General features: G+C 50.6%; 1 long non-coding RNA gene across 1 annotated transcript; it reads right to left on the reverse strand.

The window, feature by feature from the left end:
* Positions 1-6,319: 6,319 nt before the first annotated feature.
* LOC122937952 lies at positions 6,320-15,834 on the reverse strand. The gene is made up of 3 exons (XR_006389952.1): positions 15,637-15,834; positions 9,311-9,331; positions 6,320-6,442 (listed from the first exon to the last, which is right to left on the reverse strand). It is a non-coding gene; the product is annotated as an uncharacterized LOC122937952 (long non-coding RNA).
* Between the last annotated feature and the right edge of the window lie 2,377 nt (positions 15,835-18,211).

An 18,211-nucleotide genomic window follows, 5' to 3' on the forward strand; every position in this document is an offset into this window, starting at 1 on the left:
ACTTGTCAGTATTAGTCTGTCTCCATGAGACTCTTACCACTCAGTAGTGCCGATGTTGTTGGCGTGTGGTATACATGCACAGAGCAGTGTGTAGTCTCCAAGACGCTGGACTCCGTGCGCTGAGCGCCGAACACTGGATCAATTATAACAGGCACACAGCCCGAAAAACGCGCTCAAAGTGACTGATGCACAGCGATGAAAACTGCAATCACATGAGCGCAGGACGCAGGACGCTGGACGCTGGGTTGGTTTCAAGTATTTAGTTCACAGGGCGTGCTCTCGATCAGGTGGTAATATGCAAATGAGTCAGATGTTCTGATCAGCTGGTATGAATCGCCCAATCCCGTAATTCACAGGTCCTTGTACCAAAGATGATATGTTCCGATCAGCTGGTATGAATCGCCCAGTCCTGTGGTTCACAGGTCCTTGTATCAAGGATAAGTCCAGGTCCTATATTGCGTAGATGGCTGTGTTCAAACAAGAGTTGTTACAAGATAATACTTTTGATCCACAAAGTCTTCTGTACTTGGGGTCCGGACCAGTACTGGATGTAGGAATTGCGTAGTCGGCTAGACGCGTTTCGAGGCTACCTGCCTCTTCCTCAGTAGCTACCAGACTGCGCTCTTCCAAACATTATATAGGGTACACCATTAAAATCATTGGTAGCACCTGAGATCAGCTAAGAACACTTAAAACATGGCATGGATTCTAAGAAGGATTCTAAAACGGTTACAAATATGTATCAAAATGTCAAATCTCATTCTATGTCCCACAGAATATATATATTATTCTCTTGTAATGTTCACAATCGCACAAATATACTAAAAATATGCTAAAAAATATGTTAAAAAAGGTTCTTTCATGATATTATTATAATAGTAGGTCTCAATGCACACATGCGTTTCCTGTGCGTTTTTTATTCTCATATATCTTAATAAAAATTTTAGTAAAAATTTCGTATGTCTCTTCAACCATAGTCCATATAAGGATATTTGTAGGATGTTTTTATAAAAAAAAATGTTGTCCTATATTTTGTATATAACTTCATATATTATATATTTCATTTCTTGTTGAAGGTAGATATAATAAAGGTAGATATAATGATGCCTGGGAGCAAGGGGAGATCAGGGTGCTGGATTGAAAACAGCTAACCCTGATGTCACATCGGTCCCAGGCAACCTATAGAAAACCAAATACTTCTAATTCTGCATTGAGACCTTTCGGAACCAATGAGCCAAATTCAAAGATCCTTCTTGACTCTACTCGGGACATATGCATAATGTGATTCCCTCCCCTCCAGTTCGGTTGTATTCTCTCTAGGGCCACATATCTTAATGTACTGGGATCTTGATTATGATGGGTTTTAAAATGTTTAGAGACCGTATGCTTCTCATATCCCTTACGTATATTTGCGATGTGTTCCGAGACTCTCTTTTTTAATGTCCTCTTAGTTCTCCCAATGTATTGCTTATCACATGTGCATTGGAGCAGATAGATGACATCCGTAGTGCTACATGTTAAAAATTCTCTGATTGTCCATTTATAATTATTGCTAGTTGACATCACTAATTCTGTTTTTCTATTCTGATTTTTTGTGATTTTTGCAATTGCAAAATCACAAAAAATCAAAAAAAAAAAAAAAAAAAAAATCAGAATAGAAAAACAGAATTAGTGATGTCAACTAGCAATAATTATAAATGGACAATCAGAGAATTTTTAACATGTAGCACTACGGATGTCATCTATCTGCTCCAATGCACATGTGATAAGCAATACATTGGGAGAACTAAGAGGACATTAAAAAAGAGAGTCTCGGAACACATCGCAAATATACGTAAGGGATATGAGAAGCATACGGTCTCTAAACATTTTAAAACCCATCATAATCAAGATCCCAGTACATTAAGATATGTGGCCCTAGAGAGAATACAACCGAACTGGAGGGGAGGGAATCACATTATGCATATGTCCCGAGTAGAGTCAAGAAGGATCTTTGAATTTGGCTCGTTGGTTTCCGAAAGGTCTCAATGCAGAATTAGAAGTATTTGGTTTTCTATAGGTTGCCTGGGACCGATGTGACATCAGGGTTAGCTGTTTTCAATCCAGCACCCTGATCTCCCCTTGCTCCCAGGCATCATTATATCTACCTTTATTATATCTACCTTCAACAAGAAATGAAATATATAATATATGAAGTTATATACAAAATATAGGACAATTTTTTTTTTATAAAAACATCCTACAAATATCCTTATATGGACTATGGTTGAAGAGACATACGAAATTTTTACTAAAATTTTTATTAAGATATATGAGAATAAAAAACGCACAGGAAATGCATGTGTGCATTGAGATCTACTATTATAATAATATCATGAAAGAACCTTTTTTAACATATTTTTTAACATATTTTTAGTATATTTGTGCGATTGTGAACATTACAAGAGAATAATATATATATTCTGTGGGACATAGAATGAGATTTGACATTTTGATACATATTTGTAACCGTTTTAGAATCCTTCTTAGAATCCATGCCATGTTTTAAGTGTTCTTAGCTGATCTCAGGTGCTACCAATGATTTTAATGGTGTACCCTATATAATGTTTGGAAGAGCGCAGTCTGGTAGCTACTGAGGAAGAGGCAGGTAGCCTCGAAACGCGTCTAGCCGACTACGCAATTCCTACATCCAGTACTGGTCCGGACCCCAAGTACAGAAGACTTTGTGGATCAAAAGTATTATCTTGTAACAACTCTTGTTTGAACACAGCCATCTACGCAATATAGGACCTGGACTTATCCTTGATACAAGGACCTGTGAACCACAGGACTGGGCGATTCATACCAGCTGATCGGAACATATCATCTTTGGTACAAGGACCTGTGAATTACGGGATTGGGCGATTCATACCAGCTGATCAGAACATCTGACTCATTTGCATATTACCACCTGATCGAGAGCACGCCCTGTGAACTAAATACTTGAAACCAACCCAGCGTCCAGCGTCCTGCGTCCTGCGCTCATGTGATTGCAGTTTTCATCGCTGTGCATCAGTCACTTTGAGCGCGTTTTTCGGGCTGTGTGCCTGTTATAATTGATCCAGTGTTCGGCGCTCAGCGCACGGAGTCCAGCGTCTTGGAGACTACACACTGCTCTGTGCATGCATACCACACGCCAACAACATCGGCACTACTGAGTGGTAAGAGTCTCATGGAGACAGACTAATACTGACAAGTGGATTGTTATAACTTTCTCTTCAACTCAGGAGACGTAAATTCAGGAGACTACATACCAATCTTGGCTTTTTATGTGATATTTCCTTTTTATATCAATTTTATCTTAATGTATTTTATTGTGTATTATTTAGAGTAATTTACTGGCCATTTTATGTGTGATATCTCAGAATAAACATTTTATAATAATTTCAATAGAGTATTTCCAGTGGTCCACTCATTTTCCAGAAGGTGGTGTGCCTGCTCTTCCTTGTTACAATTTTTCATTTCATAATTGGGTGAGTGACCCAATCAGCAGCGAACCCACTGCTATCTGTTCATCTAGAGTGGTGAGCCTCCCTATTTTCTCAGTATTTTATAATACAAAACATACCTATATAATACACTATAAATACAATATAGACACCGTAATACTATTACACCTAAACAAGCTATGGTTCGGTACCCGTAAGCCTTTCCATACTTATATTACTACAAAACAAAACAAAAACCTATAAGTGTGCTATATCAGTCCACCACCAGGAAAAGAGTACTACTCAGCTAAGGAACCCCAAAACAGAAGCCCCTCCACAGACGAGAGGCCTTGGGGTCCCCCCACCTTTCGTACTCAAGAGAGCGTACCTTCACCAGGTCACCCATGATGTTCCTATATACCGTCTCCACCGGGAGGATTTTGTGACTCTTCGTTGACACTAGACACCGTGCACACCAGATGTGGTGCCTAACCACTGCACTAACTACGAATAAAGTGCGACGGTCCCTCCCACCAAGGTCTTTGAAAGCCCCATAGGCCCACTCCGCATAGGACAGGGCGGCCAGCCTAGGCCAACCGATGGAAGCTCCCACCCTTTTGTATACCTCTATATTAAAGAGACAATGAAGTAAGAAGTGGTCCATGGTTTCCAGCAGGTTACCACACTCCTCCCGGGGACAACCCCTTTCCTCAGAGTTTCTACACTTCACATTGTCCCTTACATATAGCTTACCGTGGAAGCAGCGCCAAGTCACATCCCAAACTTTCTTAGGGATCCTTTCTGAATTCAACAAAGACAGCCCACCCTCCAGATCCTGACTTGGGCAGTCCCTCAAGGCCAGTGGGGCCTGAAAAAGGTAGGATAGAACCTTCCTGTCAAGGGAAAACCTCGACATGGTCTCCACCTCTCCCTTCCCCAGACCCTACCGTCTCAGGATTCTCAGAACCGGGGCAACATAAGCCGGGAGATATCCATGTGACGCACGTAGTTCTTTCACTCTCCCTCCTGTCTCCCATTCCTGGAAGAAAGGCCGAAACCACTCCCTACAGGAAATTACCCACAAAGGAGCCCTCTCTTTCCAGAGGTTTGCAATATTAATTTTCAAAAAGGTATTTGTTAAGAATACCACCGGGTTGACCATATCCAACCCGCCTAGTCTCCTTGTGCGGTAAGTAACCTCTCTCCTGATTAGGTTCAGCCTGTTTCCCCACAACATCTGGAAAAAGAGGCTGCAGACTGTACCCCAGAGAGACCCTGGCAAAACACAAACACTGCTTAGATACAAAAGCACGGGAATCAGGTAGGCTTTGCACAGGTGAACCCTTTCCCTGAGGGATAAAGACCATCCCTTCCAACGGTCCACCTTTTGGGCGACATCTTTTAGTCTACTCTCCCAATTTTGCTGATGATAATCTCCATCCTGGCCAAAATCGATGCCTAAGATCTTTACAGACTTCTGGGGTTCTGGAAGAGTGCCCTGGAGATCGAAGACAGGATCCCCTTCCCCCAGCCAGAGAGTCTCACATTTGTCCCGGTTGATCTGAGACCCAGAAACCTCTGAATAGCGGTCCACCTCCGACATCACCCAGCTCACCTCCTCTTCCGAAGAGGCAAGAATGGAGACATCATCGGCGTATGCCACCACCTTCAGAGATGGCCCCCGCACCGCCAGTTCCATCCCCACCCCCGCCAACGGTCCACGATCTACCCTTCTAATGAAGGGATCAATCGCAAACACATACAGCAAAGGGCTTAAAGGACATCCCTGGCGGACACCAGAAGCCACCTCAAAAGGTTGACCCGACCAACCATTAATCAATGGGAAACTCTCCGCCCCTTTGTACAAAGTTTTTAACCAGTCTACAAACCTCCCGGGTAGACCATACCACAAGAGAACGGACCACAGGTACTCATGGTTCACCCGGTCAAAAGCCTTTGCCTGGTCCAAAGATAACAGGAACCCTTTCCAAAGGCCCGCCCTGCCCCGCCCCACGGCTTCTCGGACACCGAGAACGGCGCTAAAAGCGCTCAGACCGGGAACAGAGCAGTGTTGAGCCTCAGAAAGAAGTCTCGGTGCAAACTTCACCAATCTGCAGAAAAGTATTTTTGCCAGAATCTTCCTGTCCACATTGAGAAGCGATATGGGTCTCCAGTTCTCAATGCGGGATGGATCTTTACCCTTTGACAGAATAATCAGGGCTGACTTACCCATTGACTTTGGCAGAGTGCCCGAGGAAAGAGAGGAACTAATTGTTCCTTGAAAGCCTTGTACCACTCGGATGTTAAGCCATCCGGACCTGGCGATTTCTTGGGCCTAAGCCCATTAATGGCCAGTCCCACTTCCTCTTGCCTGATAGGTTCTGCCAAAACATCAAGAGAGGGGTCTATTCCTGCCTTGGGAATAGCTTCAGCCAAGAAAGCTGAAAAGCGGTCCCGATTTAGTTCTTTCCTACCCAAGAGGTGAGAGTAGAAAGACCTGACGACCTCCAGGATCCCTGATTTGGACCTATTCAGGGAACCCGTACTGTCGACCAGGCCTACCACAAATTTACTTTTTACTGCCATCTTACAGTTTCCAAAGGGGTCAGGTGAGCGGTACTTCCCGAAATCCCTTTCAGCTACCAAAGAGGCGTATCTATCGTACTGACACCTCTTGAGCAAGGATTTCACACGAGAGATATCCTCACGGCTACCCCCCATCGAAACCAGTCTTTCAAGTTTCTTCCTCAGTTCCTGGTACAGACAGTATCTGTCCCAGCTCCTGAGGTTAGAAAGCTCACGGAAAAACCTTGCCGTCCTTTTTTTGAATATCTCCCACGACTCCGACTTACTGTTGCAGAGGTCCACCAAGGGTTCCTGGCTCTGAAGGAAATCCTCAAAGGACTGTCTTATTGTCACTTCTTCCAGGAGAGATGAATTCAGCTTCCACATACCTCTGCCCATACAGGGAGTCTCTGCAACATTCAAAGAGAAAATAATCAAACAGTGGTCGGAGAATTCCACTTCCACGGCTTCTAAAGCCGAGAAAACGGCCTCCTCCTTTAAATAAAACCTATCTATTCTAGACCTACGATTTCCCTGATGAAAGGTGAAATCCACGTGGTCTGGCTTATGCCGCAAATGGGCGTCCACCAGACGAGTATCTTCAACTATCCTAGACAACACAACGCTATCAGCATCCAGCCCACCTTTGGAGCCTCCCCTATCACAGGCCCTCGTCACATTGTTGAAGTCCCCTCCAAAGATCACTTGCCGGCTGGTAAAAAGAAAAGGCTTAATCCTCATGAGGAGACACTTGCGGTCCCACTTACTCTGTGGGCCGTAGATGTTTATTAGTCTCAATTCTTGTCTCCCCATGAGGATATCTAAAATCAGGCACCTCCCCATTTCTAACTCGATTATCCTCCTGCATTCCACTCTTTCGGCGGTCTTAAAAAGTACCGCCACCCCGCTACGCGGCTCGGCCGCAAGAGACCAGAAAGACGGACCTAGCCGCCATTCTCGCTTGGCTTTTGCCAGCAGAGTTGTACTTGTTAACCAGGTCTCTTGCAAAAACAAAATATCAGCTTCAATACGGCTGAAAAAATCAAAGGCCAGAAAACGAGCTGCGTCTGACTTAATACTGGCAACGTTAAGGCTTGCCAGTGTCAACGGGGTGAGTTCCGCCATCATTGATGATCGAGTTAGATAGCCTTCTTTTTCCCCACCCCACCACCATCAGCATTTTCATCTGAACCATCACACTCCTTCTGTCTTTTCAAACATACAGAGACATCCATACCATCCTTTTTGCCCAAGGTTCCAGGCTTGGCCCCCCCTCCAGAAGGTAATTTACCCCCCAAAGGACAAAACGGTCACTGTCTTCACAGTCGATTGGTGGGTGATGGCCTCGACGGCAAAACCCCGCCACTCCGGGGTGTTCTTCATCAGCTCATATTTAGACCAGAAGAGCTCCAAACCCTCCGGCCTAACAAAGCTGACGTCGAACATAGCGGTGCCGTAGGGATGTATGAGCGCAAAGATGTAATTTGCGACAAACCCCGCCCCCAGGAGAAGTTCCACAACAGTCTTCCTAGAAGGAACTGCTGCTTCCTTACTCCTCCAATAGAGACGGGCCACATTCCTACGGTCCCTCCCCGGTGTGGGGTGAGTCCATACGATCTCACCCCTCCTTTGTTCTCGGAAGGCCCTAAAACCATGCCTTTCTGTCCAAAAGGCCAGGTCAACCGACCCTCCCTCTACCTGTATGGAAGTCCCCGGTCCTTTTTTTAGGGCCTCCAGGAGGCGCCGTTGCAAATCACCCCCGCCCGAAACCTTGGGCAAAGAGTCACCCGAAACAACACCTGCATACGTCTTTGTTTTTGCCATCCTCTCTCTCACATCCTTCCTCATTGCTTCCTTCCGCATAACTTCCTCCTGTTCATCCACTTCCGTATCCGCAATATACTCCTCAATCAAAGCTTCCTCATCCACCATATCAATTTCTCCCTCATCCACAATCCCATTCACCAGTTAATTTGTATCCTCATTTATAACCTCATTCACGTACTCATTCACCCCCACAGCCACCTGCACATCATTACCCACAATCCCATTCACAACCACATTTGCGTCCATATTTGTTTTTGCATCACCTTTCACTCCCCCTGGACTGGTCGGGTTCCCTAAAGAGACTGGAGAATCACTGGGGGCGGGCCCTGAGGAGCCCCCCGCAAAACCCGCAGGGGACTCCCCACTTCCCGCACCCCCCACGGCCCGAACAGTCCTGGGATAATCGACCATAGTGTTCTCCATAGGTTCCAAAGTCTTTACACCTTCCACTGATTTTAATGGTCTTTTCACAATATCAACAGTTTTATCAGTTTCTAATGCTTTCTTCTCCTCTTTCTCAGCACCACCACCTTGAACCTTGTCCACAATCATTACATCCTTGTTCGCCACACTGTTTGGGGTTTTACCCCCTGCGCTGCTTGTGACCACCCTACCACTACAGGAAGGGGGGGGGGGGCACCTCCCGTCACCATCTTAGAATTAATCTCCCGCACTGTTTGACCCGATTCCACTACAGGAACCGGGCTGGGCACAGCAGCGGATTCAAAAGGCACAAATCGAAGCACTTCTTCCTTTACAGTTTTATTTTTCTCCTTTGTGATTTTCACCATCTCATCCTCAGGGACCTCCTCATCCCCAAAATACAGTCTGCCCACCGGGGACTCCAGCTGCCTGACTTCTAGCATTAGCCTTCCCCCAGACCCGCTTTCATCCCCGGAGGCGGCCGCAATCAGGTCTGAGGGGTCCCCCTGGCCACAAGGCAGAGAGTCCGCCTCCGAATCCTGTGTTCCAGGTACCACCTTCCCCTGGCTCCCAGCCTGCTGCCCTGACAGACTGGGGCCAGGCGTACCGGACAGTCCAGACATGCCCTCAAATCTGCAGTCATGCCTGAATTTCTCCATGAAAGGGCCGCCATTTTCCTCAATGGCGGCCCTCTTCTCCTCCAAAACCGCGATTATCTCCTCCAACTTCACCAGTCTGGAGGAGAGGATTGCCTTCTTTGTTTTAGGCGCCATTTTAACTTGCGTTTGTACATTTTTATATTCCACATTTAGTCTTTTTAATTCCCTCTTGACCTCCTCATGCATGTTCAAAAAATATGCTACCCGGGAGGAAAAGGTTTTTGAAGACTCCTTAGGGCCCAAAGTACCCCAATTGTGCAGTCTCTCAACCGCTGGGCAGGAAGAACCCCCGACACCAGGCTTCTTTACAGTAACTTTGTTGCCGGGCTGAGGCACCGACACAGACACACCACATGCTGAATCACCTACCTCAGCCTCTGGCCTCGTCACCTGTAACGGATCTCCTAGCACCCCGACCGGGTACCTCCGTCGATAGATGCTCCTAGTGCTTTCCGAGGACTCCAAGCACTCCACTTGACACCGTACGCCCTGCAGACCCCACGAACCGCCACAGCTTGGTTGGGGTCTCACCGTCCTCCACCCACGCTGGACCTACGACAAGGCTCCAGGCTCCAGTGGGTGAACCTCTCCTACAGCCAGAGAGCAGGAACAGCTCTTACAAGAGCTAGTAGTTATGCCAGGGGAGTATGGCAAATCTTCAGCGTATAGCAATCCCCCAGTTTGATCAGTTATCCAAACACCAGTCTCAGCATGATGAAGGATAAAACAGGAACACTTTATTGAGGGCTACCCGCCCGTATTTATGCAGGTCCCCATCTGGTGGCCACGCCCTTAGGGGACCAGAATGGAGACTGCGACACAGGACAGATATGCAGAAATTCAGGATACACAGACACAACACATCCCCACAATGCATCATGGTTTCCTCCTCCCTGCCTGGCGACACCCGAGGAGCCATCCAATTGTCTCAGGACAAAGGGAAAACACCAATACACACGTGGAGACAACAGGACAGGAATCACCACCCAAACACACAATGTCACACCCCCACAGCAAACACAGACATTTAACATATCCCCAGATAGCTCAAGTCTGAGTGCATATCATTAGGTGAATGGCACTCAGAATACACGAATACAATAATATTAGCTATCTGGGTGCCCTCACATAACATACAATTTAACCGAACGCATAATAACATAAAACACAATTCCAAAGACAGATTTAAGCTGTGCGGCCGGTCTGTTTTCTTTAAAGTTAGTATGGGCCATAATCCTGAGGCAAGAGGCTAGCAACCAGCCCCCTCCAAAACACTGTGGCGAGGTTGGTTTCGTCACACATCTCCCCCTTCCAGGGAAGACTAACCAGATACCTGACCTCACGGTCAGTACCTGAGTTAGTCTGGCAGTCCAACCACAACCCCATACTGGACCTGTTGAATTTTGGGGCCTGGCTCTGTTCCGTATGTCCCCAGCTGTTGAGTGGGCATCTGCGACTCCTTGCTGCCTTGTGGTTCTCCAGCTTGGAGCTGTAGGTACTTGGTGGGCAGAGGCTGACTGCGCTCTGCCCAGATGCCAGCTCTTCCGCTGGGGTCGCTTGTGGGGAGTCCGGCTCTGAAGAAGAGGATAGGGGAGGGCAGAGGCCGACTGCGCTCTGCCCAGATGCCAGCTCTTCCGCTGGGGTAGCCTGTGGGAAGTCCGGCTGTGGAGAAGAGGATAGGGGAGGGCAGAGGCCGACTGCGCTCTGCCCAGAGGCCAGCTCTTCCGCTGGGGTAGCCTGTGGGAAGTCCGGCTCTGGAGTAGAGGATAGGGGAGGGCAGAGGCCGACTGCGCTCTGCCCAGATGCCAGCTCTTCCGCTGGGATGGGATCAGGAAATCCTATCCCCAGGACCTTGTTGCAGATCGGCTGTGGAGAGGAGGAATCGCTTACCTCCTCCTCCAGGCATTCCTGCAGGGTTGGTGGGGGATCTGAACCGGCCGTCCAGTATCCTGGTAGGCCTGGTGCAGAGACCGCGGTCCCATCTGCACCATCGATATTAGGGGTGCTGTCCCCCTGTGGTTGGGGATAGAGACTGGTTGTCTCTTCTCTCTTTACAACACACTGCTGCTGGGGAGTCAGACCGACTGTCTCAACTCTCTGTAACGCTGCCTGGTGCTGGGTAGTGGGTGCGACCATCTCCACTCCTAGTAATGCTGGTTGCTGCAGGGACGGGGGACTGACAATCTCCTCTCCCTGTGATACTGTCTGCCGCTGGGGAGAGAGACCGGTTGTCATCTCTCCCTGTAAGTTAAGCTGTCGATGGGAAGTCAGACCGACTGTCTGGACTCCAGGTAATGCTGGCTGTAGTTGGGGATCTGGGCCGGCTACCCAGCATCCCTGTAGGGCCGGTGGAGAGACTTCGGTCCCATCTCTACCTGCCGTTGGGACGTCTTCCCAGAACCAGTCAATGAAGTTCCCTACTTTGGCAGTTGGTAGGGAAGCAGGGGGTATTGCCGGCAAGTCTTCCCAGTTGTAGGAGGGCAGATCTGGCTCTACTTGTCGAGTAGGTTGGGGATAAACAGAGCTGAGCAGGTGTTGGTAGGTCTGCTCCAGCTCCCACTCCCTTGTTACCAGGTGGATCATGTCTTTGCTCACCTCCCTTCCGTCAGCATAATCATGCATGCCCATCCGGTAGTCATAGATGTCCCAAAACCTAGACTCCTCCGTGCTGCCAAGATCAATGTCCTCCTCCAAGGCATCCCATAGTAACCCAGGTCCATCATAATCCTCACCCTCGGGTCTGTCGTGCTCAGCCATCCAGGGGGAATGTTGAATGACATGCCACCTTAGGGCCTGGTAAGCGTCCTCTAGCCAAAGCTCCTTACATACCAGGTTCTGGAGCTCTGTTACCCAGTCATCCAGGGGCTGCTCTCCCAAGAGACCCATCCGCATCGCCACACGCTTTTGTAGCCGCTGCTCATAACTGGGGAGACTCTCACCTCGCCGCCGCTGGGCATCTTCCAGGGCATCATACCAGACTTCCTTTCTGTCTGCATCCCTCCAGTCCGGGTCATCATCCTCCTCGTAGTGGAACGCTGTTCGAAGACTAGCCGATTCCATCCTGCTGTAGCCAGGGGCGCTGTACGGATACTAGCGTTGCCCTCAATATACTCCACGAACGGTGTCTCCGAGCTGCTTCTCCTCACACTAGGACGCCATCCCACTGCTTGCCACCAATGTAACGGATCTCCTAGCACCCCGACCGGGTACCTCCGTCGATAGATGCTCCTAGTGCTTTCCGAGGACTCCAAGCACTCCACTTGACACCGTACGCCCTGCAGACCCCACAAACCGCCACAGCTTGGTTGGGGTCTCACCGTCCTCCACCCACGCTGGACCTACGACAAGGCTCCAGGCTCCAGTGGGTGAACCTCTCCTACAGCCAGAGAGCAGGAACAGCTCTTACAAGAGCTAGTAGTTATGCCAGGGGAGTATAGCAAATCTTCAGCGTATAGCAATCCCCCAATTTGATCAGTTATCCAAACACCAGTCTCAGCATGATGAAGGATAAAACAGGAACACTTTATTGAGGGCTACCCGCCCGTATTTATGCAGGTCCCCATCTGGTGGCCACGCCCTTAGGGGACCAGAATGGAGACTGCGACACAGGACAGATATGCAGAAATTCAGGATACACAGACACAACACATCCCCACAATGCATCATGGTTTCCTCCTCCCTGCCTGGCGACACCCGAGGAGCAATCCAATTGTCTCAGGACAAAGGGAAAACACCAATACACACGTGGAGACAACAGGACAGGAATCACCACCCAAACACACAATGTCACACCCCCACAGCAAACACAGACATTTAACATATCCCCAGATAGCTCAAGTCTGAGTGCATATCATTAGGTGAATGGCACTCAGAATACACGAATACAATAATATTAGCTATCTGGGTGCCCTCACATAACATACAATTTAACCGAACGCATAATAACATAAAACACAATTCCAAAGACAGATTTAAGCTGTGCGGCCGGTCTGTTTTCTTTAAAGTTAGTATGGGCCATAATCCTGAGGCAAGAGGCTAGCAACCAGCCCCCTCCAAAACACTGTGGCGAGGTTGGTTTCGTCACACATCTCCCCCTTCCAGGGAAGACTAACCAGATACCTGACCTCACGGTCAGTACCTGAGTTAGTCTGGCAGTCCAACCACAACCCCATACTGGACCTGTTGAATTTTGGGGCCTGGCTCTGTTCCGTATGTCCCCAGCTGTTGAGTGGGCATCTGCGACTCCTTGCTGCCTTGTGGTTCTCCAGCTTGGAGCTGTAGGTACTTGGTGGGCAGAGGCTGACTGCGCTCTGCCCAGATGCCAGCTCTTCCGCTGGGGTCGCTTGTGGGGAGTCCGGCTCTGAAGAAGAGGATAGGGGAGGGCAGAGGCCGACTGCGCTCTGCCCAGATGCCAGCTCTTCCGCTGGGATGGGATCAGGAAATCCTATCCCCAGGACCTTGTTGCAGATCGGCTGTGGAGAGGAGGAATCGCTTACCTCCTCCTCCAGGCATTCCTGCAGGGTTGGTGGGGGATCTGAACCGGCCGTCCAGTATCCTGGTAGGCCTGGTGCAGAGACCGCGGTCCCATCTGCACCATCGATATTAGGGGTGCTGTCCCCCTGTGGTTGGGGATAGAGACTGGTTGTCTCTTCTCTCTTTACAACACACTGCTGCTGGGGAGTCAGACCGACTGTCTCAACTCTCTGTAACGCTGCCTGGTGCTGGGTAGTGGGTGCGACCATCTCCACTCCTAGTAATGCTGGTTGCTGCAGGGACGGGGGACTGACAATCTCCTCTCCCTGTGATACTGTCTGCCGCTGGGGAGAGAGACCGGTTGTCATCTCTCCCTGTAAGTTAAGCTGTCGATGGGAAGTCAGACCGACTGTCTGGACTCCAGGTAATGCTGGCTGTAGTTGGGGATCTGGGCCGGCTACCCAGCATCCCTGTAGGGCCGGTGGAGAGACTTCGGTCCCATCTCTACCTGCCGTTGGGACGTCTTCCCAGAACCAGTCAATGAAGTTCCCTACTTTGGCAGTTGGTAGGGAAGCAGGGGGTATTGCCGGCAAGTCTTCCCAGTTGTAGGAGGGCAGATCTGGCTCTACTTGTCGAGTAGGTTGGGGATAAACAGAGCTGAGCAGGTGTTGGTAGGTCTGCTCCAGCTCCCACTCCCTTGTTACCAGGTGGATCATGTCTTTGCTCACCTCCCTTCCGTCAGCATAATCATGCATGCCCATCCGGTAGTCATAGATGTCCCAAAACCTAGACTCCTCCGTGCTGCCAAGATCAATGTCCTCCTCCAAGGCATCCCATAGTAACCCAGGTCCATCATAATCCTCACCCTCGGGTCTGTCGTGCTCAGCCATCCAGGGGGAATGTTGAATGACATGCCACCTTAGGGCCTGGTAAGCGTCCTCTAGCCAAAGCTCCTTACATACCAGGTTCTGGAGCTCTGTTACCCAGTCATCCAGGGGCTGCTCTCCCAAGAGACCCATCCGCATCGCCACACGCTTTTGTAGCCGCTGCTCATAACTGGGGAGACTCTCACCTCGCCGCCGCTGGGCATCTTCCAGGGCATCATACCAGACTTCCTTTCTGTCTGCATCCCTCCAGTCCGGGTCATCATCCTCCTCGTAGTGGAACGCTGTTCGAAGACTAGCCGATTCCATCCTGCTGTAGCCAGGGGCGCTGTACGGATACTAGCGTTGCCCTCAATATACTCCACGAACGGTGTCTCCGAGCTGCTTCTCCTCACACTAGGACGCCATCCCACTGCTTGCCACCAATGTAACGGATCTCCTAGCACCCCGACCGGGTACCTCCGTCGATAGATGCTCCTAGTGCTTTCCGAGGACTCCAAGCACTCCACTTGACACCGTACGCCCTGCAGACCCCACAAACCGCCACAGCTTGGTTGGGGTCTCACCGTCCTCCACCCACGCTGGACCTACGACAAGGCTCCAGGCTCCAGTGGGTGAACCTCTCCTACAGCCAGAGAGCAGGAACAGCTCTTACAAGAGCTAGTAGTTATGCCAGGGGAGTATAGCAAATCTTCAGCGTATAGCAATCCCCCAATTTGATCAGTTATCCAAACACCAGTCTCAGCATGATGAAGGATAAAACAGGAACACTTTATTGAGGGCTACCCGCCCGTATTTATGCAGGTCCCCATCTGGTGGCCACGCCCTTAGGGGACCAGAATGGAGACTGCGACACAGGACAGATATGCAGAAATTCAGGATACACAGACACAACACATCCCCACAATGCATCATGGTTTCCTCCTCCCTGCCTGGCGACACCCGAGGAGCAATCCAATTGTCTCAGGACAAAGGGAAAACACCAATACACACGTGGAGACAACAGGACAGGAATCACCACCCAAACACACAATGTCACACCCCCACAGCAAACACAGACATTTAACATATCCCCAGATAGCTCAAGTCTGAGTGCATATCATTAGGTGAATGGCACTCAGAATACACGAATACAATAATATTAGCTATCTGGGTGCCCTCACATAACATACAATTTAACCGAACGCATAATAACATAAAACACAATTCCAAAGACAGATTTAAGCTGTGCGGCCGGTCTGTTTTCTTTAAAGTTAGTATGGGCCATAATCCTGAGGCAAGAGGCTAGCAACCAGCCCCCTCCAAAACACTGTGGCGAGGTTGGTTTCGTCACATCACCTTCTCCACGGCCTTCCTTGTATCCCGTCCCACAGTCCGGCCGGCAGCTTGTCCAGCCACTGTACCTTTCATGTGTTCACCCGCTGCTTGTGCAGCAGCGGGCCTTTCCACAGCATCCTGCTTTCTCGTGTGCTGACTCAAATTGTCCAGAGAGGATCCCAAGCTGGCTGCTCTCCTGGGACCCCTCCGGACCCCACCTGGTACTCCTTTGGGCTCACTGCAGGGATCACAGCTCCCAGCAGCAGGGCCCCTCCTGCCCACGGCACTTGCGGGGCTGCCCTCCATAGCCTGCGACCTTGCGGCCGCTTGCTGCGGAGCCTTCATATCTGCATCGTCGTCCACCTCCAGTAGCGCCGACGTATCCAAGCCCAGGTCTCCAGTCCTGGAGGCCCTCCTCTCCACTCGCGCATCTCCACCGCGGCTGCCGACACGTGGTGATGAACGCTGGCAGCCGGAGGCCCGGGGATCCATACCGGGAGAAACTGCCACCCCCTGGGGAAAGGGTAGCAATTCCCCCGGCAAACAAAGCGCTGGTAAGCCTCCCGGACCTCACACACCCACAAACAACAGGAAACAGGAAACAGGAACAGGAAGGAACAGCAACTCCTCCCACCACTTCTCCTGTCCTGTATACTGGGTGTAATCCTCAGTATCTGCTCTTATTCTGTATATATGGACACTGCACAGTATCACTTCTCCTGCCCTGTATACTGGGTGTAATCCTCAGTATCTGCTCTTATTCTGTATATATGGACACTGCACAGTACCACTTCTCCTGCCCTGTATACTGGGTGTAATCCTCAGTATCTGCTCTTATTCTGTATATATAGACACTGCACAGTACCACTTCTCCTGCCCTGTAAACTGGGTGTAATCCTCAGTGTGCAGGAGCCAGTGGACGGGTGTGGTTGTGTCTGGAGGAGCTCCTGCTAATTGCAATCAGACTTCCAGTGATTTTTCCATCTATCCCAGCCCAGGCCCTGCCTCTCTCTCCCCAGGGAGCTGGTAGGGTCCTGGGCTATGAAGCGACTCAAGACCCAGGATCCTGCTTCCCGGGGTAGGCCGGCGGGAGGTAGGGGAGGTGAGCTACCGGCCTCAGTTCCATCTTCCGCCCCGGGGGTCAGAAGATCCAGCAGGAGTCGTAGTGCAGCGGCCCCTGCAGCCCCCGGAGGTGAAGCCGTGTCCATCGACGGCGGTTCCAGGAGGGCGGGCAGTAGCCCTCCAAGAGGTACGCGGAGTGCTCCTGGGGATGGGCCGGTTCCGGTTGAGGCTGACTGGGGCAACATGAAGCCCCGGGAACTAATCGCGGTTTACAGCTCCCGGATCACGGCCTACCTCCGGGAGTACGAGGATGCGAATAGGACCCTCAAGATGGTGAGAGAGAAACTAAGGCTTGAGAGGGGGAAGGTGGATAAAGCAGCCAGAAAAAACAAGCCGGAAATATCAAGGAAAATAAAAGGCTTAAAAGAAATTGTTAAAGAGCTGCAGGAAAGAATGGGGGCCATTCTGGAGAACAGTGGCCCCTTTAAGGAAACGCTCATGAATGACAAAAGGTTTAATGAAATGGCTGGAAACCGTGAGCAGCAAGAAGATGACTCCTCTAGTGAGGAGGAAGAGTCGGACATGGGGGGGGCAACCTGCAGAAACTGGCATCACTAGTTCCGATGAAGAAATAGACTTCAGTGAGAGCAGCGGAGTTGGGGGGCAGCTTATGGCCGAAATACGCCACCTGGAGTCCCCCAAAATTTGTGAGGACATTTGCTTTGGAAATGAATTACCTGAAGATGAGCCGATGGGAAAGAAAAGAAAAACAAAGACATTAAAGCCAGAGGTGAGGTATGTCTATGTGACCCACCCTGCGTGCCCGGGGCCAGCTGAAAAGCCAGCTCAGGGCACAAACCCCACCATCCTCCCTGGCCCGGTCTCTGCTGTGGGACCGGTGCGTAGGAGTGGGGAGAAAGACATGGTAAAGATGGCGCAGGGACGCCGTCCCTGTTTGCGGTAACAGGGGCGGTAAGGAGAAGCAGGAGGGGCCAGACAGGAAGGCTCCTGGGGCGGGTGGCAAGGGGGGCATGGTTGGTGGTCGGGTGGCTCCGCCCGCCTCTGCTGGGGCACTGGACGAGTGCTGGGTGGAGGTGCGGCGAGGCGATGTGGCTGCCACTGCCCCCCTTGCAGAGGTCGTTGCCGGGATCCCTGTCCTGGGGTCTGCGTCCTCTGCCCCGGTCTGCTTCGCCGCTCCCGTGCGCCCTGCAGTCCCCCCTGCCAGTTTTGGCATGGCGGCGGGGGACGGGGGGGCGGGGGTGGCTGTGGGTGGAGGGGGTGCGGCCGAGGGTACAGCGGTATCCCGATCCGGAGTTGCAGGGGGAGGGTGCGAGGTGGCTGCCTCTGCCCCTCCCAAGTTGTGTGCCCAAGTCCTTGCCGGGGTTCCAGTCTCCTCTGCCCCGGTCTGCTCCGCTTCGGTCCCTTCCGCTGGTATTGTTGTGGCGGCGGGGAGTGGAGGCGCAGTGGGAGTGGTCAGGGGTGGAGGGGGTGGGGCTTCAGATATCCACAAAGGGGCTCAGAGCAGCGTGTGTGT

The sequence above is a fragment of the Bufo gargarizans genome, chromosome 5 (genome assembly GCF_014858855.1).
Source record: "Bufo gargarizans isolate SCDJY-AF-19 chromosome 5, ASM1485885v1, whole genome shotgun sequence".
NCBI lineage: Eukaryota > Metazoa > Chordata > Amphibia > Anura > Bufonidae > Bufo > Bufo gargarizans.